The sequence below is a fragment of the Mus caroli genome, chromosome 15 (assembly GCF_900094665.2).
Source record: "Mus caroli chromosome 15, CAROLI_EIJ_v1.1, whole genome shotgun sequence".
Taxonomy (NCBI): Eukaryota; Metazoa; Chordata; class Mammalia; order Rodentia; family Muridae; genus Mus; species Mus caroli.
Window position 1 is genome coordinate 74,593,411 of NC_034584.1, and position 9,393 is coordinate 74,602,803.

At 44.2% G+C, this 9,393-nt stretch overlaps 1 protein-coding gene across 1 annotated transcript in view; it reads left to right on the forward strand.

The window, feature by feature from the left end:
* Window positions 1–1,466: 1,466 nt before the first annotated feature.
* The window catches only part of Grap2 (GRB2 related adaptor protein 2), a 76,802-nt gene continuing 68,875 nt past the window's right edge, over window positions 1,467–9,393 (forward strand). The window contains exon 1 of the mRNA XM_021184080.2: window positions 1,467–1,688. The gene's annotated coding sequence lies outside the window, so the exon portion shown is untranslated. The remainder of the gene's footprint in view (window positions 1,689–9,393) is intronic.

Below are 9,393 nucleotides of genomic sequence, written 5' to 3' on the forward strand. Positions count from 1 at the left end.
TAGCCCATTTGATGAATATTTACTGAGCACCTACTATGACCAAAGTAATGTGCCAATTCTATACCAGGCTCCTTCCCTGTTTCAATTAAAATGCATAATCAAGCAGGCATGTTAGTATACATCCATAACCCAGCATTGGGGCTGGCTGGACCCAAATCTTGAGGCTGCAGCTGGAAGTCAAAGAGTTCTAGGCATAGCCTGGGCTATAGCACATAAGAAAACATGTCTCAAAAATAAAGTGAGAGATTATAATGAGAAAGGGGTTTTTAAAATATAAATCTTCAAGCCCAGTGGTGGTAGTACACCCCTTTAATCCCAGCACTCAGAGGTAGTGCAGGTGCATCTCTGAGTTTGAGGCCAGCCTGGTCTACAGAGCAAGTTCCAGGAAACTCTATCTCGCAAACCTAAAAATAAAATAAAATAAATTTTTAGTAAAGTTTATCATTTAAAGAAGCAATGAGATGCCGCCTCAGAAGTCGGGAATGGAGTCTAAGTTACACTCTTAGAACTTCAAATTGAATCAAATGGAAAAAAAACTATCCAAAGATTCATGCCGGAGGTATCCCGAAATGTCCCTCTTCTCCTTGGATCCAGCCTCCAAACTCTAAAGGCCTTGCTTAGCCAGTTGAAATGCGTCTCCTTTTTGTGCAAGAGATGCAAGAACAAAGAGAAAGGAAGAGAGACTTCAACGGGCTGCAGGTGGTGTGGGGGCAGGGCGAGTTAGAAATATGGAGGTGAGAACTGGGGAAGTTGAGGGAGATGATGATTCTTAAATTGTCAGAGAACCTTGGGTCCAGCTTGCTCAAGAGAACGTGAAGTCCCACGGGTCCAAGGAAAGATCCTCGCTCTTGACCATAGCAAGCTTGGACTTCGAACCCCTGGCTTATTGGCTAGTTAACCCCGATAGTGTGTGTCGTGTGTCTGTGTCGCTAACAGAACTCCTGGCTTAGAGAGCCTCCCACCGTTTTCTTCCTTCTCTCTTGGGTCAAGATTTGTATCACAAGCTAAGAGTTATGTAAATGGGCTGGCTACACTTAGCAAGCGATTTCTCTGAGATTTTATCATGATTGACCAGGGAAGACTTTAACTTTTTCCCAGTGGCCTTTGCATTTCTCCGGATGGAAGGATGTGAAGACAGGTTTTTTCCTTGAGGCCAGCAGCAGCTTGTTACCGGATCATATCCAAACTCAGAAGTTTTCTTGTGTGAATGTGAGCGTTGGGGGCAGGCCGGTTTTCAGAAGTTTTCTCATGTGTGTGTAAGCGTTGGGGGCAGGCGGGTTTTGTTAAAACTGAAACGAATAGGAGCAGGCATGTTTCGGTGAACCTCCTGCGTTTTGGTTCAACTCTAGCAGCAAGAAAACAAAACCACATAATCTGAGGCTCACGCCCAGCTCTGCGCAGCAGGGTGTCTGCTAGTTCCTGTGTGGTTTGCCTGCAGACTGCCGACTGGCTGGGGGGAGCTTGGAGGGAGAGCAAGGGGCAGGGAGGAGGAAGCTGTATTGATGGATCTGGGGCTTGAGACCTGCTTCAGTGTGGTGCTCAGAAACCAGCACAAGGCAGACCTGTAGGCTGAGGCGGCGCGGTAAACTTGACATTTGAATGCATCTTCCCACTGGCAAAAGACAAATCTAATAACTCGTTGTCAAAGCCGAGATACACGCTCAACTCAGCCTCTTCGCTTCCCAAAGGTAAGTCATGCGACGTGGGTGCACGCCCTCTGGAAACCTTGAGCGCTTTTAAGATTCTGTTCTCTGTAAGCCAAATCTAATGAAAGCTAGTCCGACTGGTTTTCTGACTTTGCTGGCAATACTTCAGCCATCAGCCCAGGCTTCTTATCTAGTTGGCTTATGTTAGTAGGGATTGGATTCAACTTCTGTCAAACGAACTAGAGAAAACTTGGTCTTTACTGGACCCATGGGGGAAAAAACGGCAGTTCCACTAACTGGCTTCAGAGCAATCTCTGGGAAAGACTTTGGATGTTGAGGTCCCAGAGGGGGGAAAAAATCCCCCTTCAATAGTGAAGTCGGGGAGTGGCAGGTGGTAGGGAATTGAGCCCAGACTCTGAGGTCTTGCTCAATTTTTTCACCAACTCCAAACTGCTGGTTCTGGTGGCATTTGCTCTCTTTACAAAGAACACTGGTCTGGATTCCTTTAATAAGAGAAAACTTCCCGTGGGAAGACATGAGGAGAGGGTGTTGTCTATCTTTGTCTCTTTATTAATAGTTGTGTGGCATCTTTAAGACCATCTCTGGTTTCTGCTCTTGTCCCCATCTGTTTCAGAACACGAGAAAGGAATGCAAAGACCAGGTTTTCACTGACTTAACCATGACTGCATCCACTTAACCTCAAATGCAGCCTTGTTAATAAGGCATATGGAACAATTTGTATATCATTAGAAGTACTCATCCAGAGACAGACTAAGGGGGGCTACTTGGTATCCAAACCACCGCAGGGATAAAGCAGTGATGAGCACACATTGTTGGAGGGTGAGAAACTTCAGTGGAAGAGTCTTGCATATGGGTCCATTTATTATAAACTGTTAATTCGCTATAGGGTCCCTTTATTTTTTCTTCATTTTTGATTTCAGAAAGAACGTTTAGTTTAACCTGGTCTCTTTTAGTGAATCAACATGCCTACAAAGCTTGATATTCATAGTATAATTTTAGAGAGGTCCTCTTGAAAAAAGCAGCCACTATTAAGTAGTGTCTCCCTCTTCCCCCCACCCCCAAGGCAGGGTTTCTCTGTGTAGCCCTGTCTGCCCTGTCTGTGTAGCATAGGCTGGCCTCGAACTCACAGAGATCCTCCTGCAAGTAGTATATTTCGATGTCAAGCTTTTAAAAAACTTCTAACTTATTCCCTTTTTAAGAATTTCTTGTGTTTGTGTTCTGGTTTTCTGTAAAGGGAGGCAGCCCCACATCACTGAAGAAAACTACCCTATTAAACTCAACCCCAGAGAGTCTCCCACATAGTAAACTGTAATCTTATTCTCCCTAAATTGTAATAGCTTTCATCTTTTAAAAATGACTTTACTGAAGCTGAGGGGAAGGAGGTGATCGATCAATTCAATATAAAGAAATGCCTTTGCTTCTAACAATAGCTTCCACGTCTCAGGCCTTCATTGTTTTATACCTACCTCAGAGGGACACCCTAAGAATAAAAGAGTTAACATGAATACCATGTACCTTAGGGAAAGGCGCTGTGAAAACGCATGATGGGACCATTATTATTTCTCTAAATCTTAATCATTCTCCTTCCCGTCTCTTGTACAAAACGCATCTCTCCTGCTGCCCAGAGCCTGCTCTTTTGGAACCATTGCCTTCTGGAAGAGCTGCCAGTGATTTCCATGTGTCTGTTGATTCCCAAAGAATAACACCTGCTGCTGTTGGCAGCTTAAAGAGCTCAGGCCTGAGCTTGAAAAAAAGAAAAGAAAAGAAAAAGAAAAAACAAAACAAAAAAAAAAAACGTGCCCCTTTTCCTGGCTCTAGAAAAGTCTATAATTGCTCACAAATATGTCATTAAGTGTGATTCCATCAGGGTTTCTTAACTGAGCAACCGTTGCTGCTGGGTGAGTCCAAGAGACAGCACCTGCAAGCTCCTGTGAAGCAAAGTCAAAGTGGGGCAGCCAGGTAGCTCAATGAGCAGAGATGCTCGCCAGCAAATCCAACTCTGTGAGTTCAGTCCCTGGGACTCACATGGTAGGGAGAAAAAAAAGAGAACCCTGCTCTTCGTTCTCTGACTCAGCCTCCCCACTGTCGCCTACGACGCACACATAAATAATAAATATTATAAAGTCATAGTAAGCAAATATTTTTAAAAGTCCAAGAGTAGTCACCGTGTAGTTATTTGAATCAAAGGGTAGAGGAGGTGAGCTCGTGTTGTACAGCTGGAGTCTTCGCGCTGCGCATCTCCTTATACAAAGGGGCGCCTCCATTTCATGTGTCTCTGCCTTTTTTTTCTTCATTATCATATTTTTATACTGTTGGGAGAATTTTCAGGAAATCACAGCTTCATTCAACGAACACGTTACTCACATTTATTGAGCAATTGCTTTATGCCACACTTGCCCTAGGGTGCCAAGGTCTCTAACAAAGTTCACAGTGGGTTTCAGTAGACTTGAGCCAATCAGAATTCAGTAAGTAATGTTTTAAAGTAGTTTTCTTTCTACGTATACAAACGTAGTCCAAAGTTTGAGAGAGTTTAATACGAGAGCAACATACACAATGATAGAAACCTTCTTTGCTCTTCAAAGATGTTAATCATACATTTCATGAAGAAAGTGAATTTATGTACAGATAGATTTAAGCAAGGCATGGTGGCACATGCCTGCAATCCCAGCTCTTGGGAGGCAGAAGCCAGGATTGGTGCAATTTCAAGGCCACCAGGCCAGCCAGCCAGCTACACAGCAAGACTATCAAAAAAAAAAAAAAAAAAGTGTACACATTTAATAGAAAGTTGAAATGCTAAATATGCCCACTCGGTTTACAAACATAACCTTCATCACACTTGCTCTCTCTGCTGTATTGCTCTTGAATTTCTTGTAAGTTGCAGATGAATGACAGTTAGCTCCTGAATAATTCAGTTCACACCCAAGAACAAGAACATTCTCTTATATAACCACGATGCCTTCATTATGCCTCCGAAGGTAGGAGTTTTAATATCTACTACTTAATAACTAGTCCATACCAATCTTCCCCATTTTTGCCTGTCACCCATACCATTACTTTAAAAAAAAAAGGAATTAATCTTTATATTTCTCTAGTCAACACTGGAATTTTTTTTTTCCAAGTTAGGCCAGTGATCTTGCAAAAATGCCCTACGTTTTGAATCATCTGTTGCCTCGTGGCTAATCTGTCACTCTGCCGCTTGTTGGTCGCGTAACCTCTGTGTTAGAACTAAAAGCATAACTAAGATTGGTTTTTGCATGTACTTATTACCCCGCGTGTATGGGTGTGGACACGTATGTGGCAGCACACATGTGGAAGTCAGAGGTACCTTGACTTCTCCCTGTGGGATTTGGGAATCAAACTCAGGCTGTCAGGCTTGGCAGCAAGCATCTTTACGGGCTCATGTTGAGATACTGATTGAACATTTTTCATAAGGTGCCACGGGGTGCTCCATATTGCAGCATATCGGGAGACGCATCGTTCTGGATTGTTCCACCAGTCACGATGCCAAGTTTGATCTGGCTCTAGGCATTGATTTTGCTCTAGGGATCTCTCTCTCTCTCTCTCTCTCTCTCTCTCTCTCTCTCTCTCTCTCATTATCAAGGTACTTGTTTCCCTCTTATAATTAACAAGTAATTGGAGGGAGTGACACTTTGTCATTGTGCTAACATCCTACTTCCAACTGCTTCCATCTGATGATTTTAGATCCTCGTCTTTGCCCAAATCGATATTCCATCGGTGCTCATACCTATTTTTAATATACTTTGAAGATGCATAAGATAAGCTCAGTCACCACTAGTGACAGCAGCTGTATTCATCTGAGTACACAAGTTCACATGGCAGTAATAATAAGAAGTTACACTGACTAGATACTCATCATGGAGCCAGACAACCTAAATCAGCGGAGCCCAGACCACCATTTGCTGAGTGAACTGAACAAAATCCAGTCCTCTCTGTTTTTGTTTCTTGAGCTGCAAAGGAGAGAGAGAGAGAGAGAGAGAGAGAGAGAGAGAGAGAGAGANGAGAGAGAGAGAGAGAGAGAGAGAGAGAGAGAGAGAGAGAGATGGGGTTGTCTAAGGATTGAATAATTTATACACATTTCCAAAACAGTGCGCTGTTGGTGCTGTTGCTGTTATTGCCTTGTGGCTAATTTCTCTCTCTCTCTCCCTTTCATTTTACTTATAAACTCCACCTCAGGACCTCATGTGCCAATCTAAGGCTCCGCAGGCATTAAATTGTTTACTTCCCCTGGCATAGCCAAGAAAGCGCCAGCGATGTCATTCCTTCACACATAAGAAAATTAAGGTGCAAAGAGGCCAGAGGACCTCGTAGAAGGCCACTCACAGAGTTTGACCCCAAAGAATCTGATTCCAGAACATTCTCTGTAAAGGCTGGCACGTGGAAGGCGGAATGGATGGGAATCAGCAAAGAGGGCCGCATATACCAAGGTTGAAGTTGAAAATCTAGCATGGCTACCCAAACACATTGCAAACTTTGATCTTGGAATGGGAATGGCATTCTGTAAAATGTAGATTTGTGGACTTGTTACCTTTCCATCACCTGGAACATTCCAAGAACATGGAAGAGTTGGGAGTGAGGAAAGGAGAACAGAAGGCAGGGGCGGGGAAGTAGAAGAGACATGCGGAAGAGGAGGGATGGGACCTCAAAGCCTCAGGACAGTCATTGTCTGTTGTTGTCTTCTTTGTCATCGTTGGTCGTCGTAGGGAGGGAGGAGTCCTTGTTTGTTTGTTTGTTTGTTTGTTTGTTTTTTCACATTCCTGTACTGTAAAAGATTTTGAGACTTAAACGCTGGAATACAAAAGCCACTCTGAGCTTCCTTGAAGGATGATGGATGTCCGCTGTGGATAGTAATGCCCCCAGCTGGTTATCTCAGGGTCCCCAGACCTTGCCTAAGTCAATCTGTGACTTCAGAAAAAGCCCAGTTTTAGCCAGCCAAAGCCTCCCCAGCCAGGGATTGGTCTGAGCCCTCATTAGCATTACAAGTGGGTTCCAGGGCTGTGACTATCTGCTCCTTAAATTGCTATTAGGGAAAGCTCTCAAGTGTAATTTTCTAAAGAGAACTAAAAATAAGTGCATAGACGAACCCAGCGTTATCAATGCCTGTGCTCGTTCCTTGCTGGCACCGCTGTGTCGGTTCTGCCTCTTCATGGTTTTGAATGAGAAGCAGCCTAATTGATCAATTGGTAACGAAGAATAGTTCTTCATTTATTTGGTTTTGTTTTTTCCTCCCCACTTCTCAGCCTTCTAGAACGAATGCTTTTAACGTGTCAGCCCTACCAATGGTTTATGATTTGAGTCTTTTTGTCCAGGGCTTTATGGGAATATATTAGACACAAACTGCTGAGACCTCTGTGGGAACACAGTCAGTAATGAGCCGGTAGTTCTCTCGTTAAGTGTGAATTTCAAGAAGAATCTAAATAAATGAGAAATATTAACAAGGGAAAACAGGAATAGGGGAGGAAACCCGGTTGATTTGTAACTTGAGATTTCTGTTCATCGCTCTGTAAGTTGGGGATTTTAGGCCTTCATCAAGAAGCAAAGTGTGAAGTCAGGATGAGGGAGAAGGCTCAGTGGAGACCGTGCTCGCTACAGAAGCACGAGGCCCTGAGTTTGGATTCCCAGCATGCGTGACTTGGTAGTTCGTACGTGTAATCCCAGAGCTGGGGAAGCCAAGGCAGAAAGATCCCTGGGGCTTGCTGACCAACCCACCTAACAAAATCAAGCATCAGGTTCAGTGAGAGACCCTGTCTCAAAATAAGTAAAATAAATAGAGTAAAAAGCAATTGATAAAGGGCACCTGATGCTGACCTTCAGAAAGTACACACACACACACACACACACACACACACACACACACACACACGCTCTCTCAACTGAAAAGCCTCTCTCCCCATACTTAGAATTGTTAGGAAATGTGTATTCTTGAGTCAGTAAGTGGTTGTAACAGGCAGACCTCAATCTTATATTAAGCCTGGGAAAGGTAACAAGTCTCAACACCTTATATATCAACTTTTTAAATCGCCTGTAAATAAAACTGATGGCCGTAGCACACAAAGTTCTCTGTGATGAGAGAGGAGGGGGGAGGGGAGTATCGCGGCGGGGTTGGGGGGTGGGACCCATACTTGTGCTCAGCCTCCCAACCCTCCACACAGATTCTTCCCTGCTGTCCATCCACAGACGCTCAACAGGAAAATGTCTCTAGATTTTATTTTACTCTGAGCCTGACGAGATTTTAAAAACAGGTTTCCCCCCCGCACACTATCTCACCTGATCTCAGCTGAGGTCTTCACGGCAGGCAAGCCGCATGTCTTACCTCTAATTCTTGCAGAGAGGGGAAAGCAAAGTTTGAGTTCTACATTCAAGGTACACCTGCTGGGACTTCCTCCCCAGGGGCATGTCATTGTGCCACCACCGGACCCTCCTGACCTGGCACCTGCCACCTCTACCTAAAGAGAACTAGCTTTGCGACCTTGAACAGGTCAAAGCTTCTCTGGGCCTCGGTCTCCTCTGGTCAAGGATGAGGTCAGAGCGTATGTTCTCAGACCCTTGCTGGTCTCCTACTGAGAATGAAGTATCCCTCCAGGAACAGATGGTAAATGACTCTTCTTGCCCTCCGTGGCATGACCCCTTACCCTTCCCTGTAAGTCATGAGAGCTGGTGTCTGCTTCTATCTTGATGGATTCCTTTGGAAGATCCAAATCGTATTAGGAACAATAAATATCAGTAGTGCCTCTGCAGGCCACTGTGTGTCATCCCGCCAGCAACCTCATTTGCTGCAGGGCTATTTTACTGCAATTATCTTCTGACCCTGTGCTCCGTGGCACACTCTTTTCTTATCCCTCACGGGCAGTTCAGAAGGCAACACGGACATAATGAATGCTGATAGATTTATTTAGAGCTGATAAGCCCTGTCTCCCCAAAGAGGTTGTTTCTCTGGAAGGACACAACACCTTCCACATGATGTCTCATTAAAAGTTATATCCTTGGGGTTAAGAAGACGGCTGAAGTTAGTCAAGTGCTTGCCACACGAGCCTAAGGACCTGAGTTTTGGACCCATCAAAAAGGTTAGGTGTAGATGTGTGCTTCCATAATCCTGGTTCTGGGGAAGGAGAGAGAAAAGAATCGGTGGAGCTCGCTGGCTCGCTGCTTTTGCTGAATCAATGAGTTCAATGAGAGATGCTACCTCAAACAATAAGGCGAAAAGCAACTGATGAAGGCACTGACATTGACCTCTGGCCTATACACAAACACACACACACAAACACACACATATTGCACATATCTGGATATGCCCACCTACCTCCACACACACACATCCTTTAATATCTCCGAAATGGAATTGACCATTGGAGAATCATGAGCTGTCATCTCAAAAGCCCTGAGACTAAGGAATGGCCTAGTGATTCCTTCTGAAAGGGCCATTGGCACAGACAGGCGACTAGCCTCAGAGATCACTGCCTGCATTTGTGATTTGCCATTAATGATGGAGTCTCAAGGTTGTGTTTCTCACTGTCTCCTTTTTTAAAGTTTCTAAATTGACTTTAGGTCATGGGGTCATTATCTACATCTTCCAAAGAAGTGTGTATTTTGTACCATGCCATTCCTTGGACTATTGGAGATAACACTACACCCTACAATAAAAGTCATGGAGATAACTCTACACCCTACACTGAGAGTGATGGAGATAACACTACACCCTACAATAAAA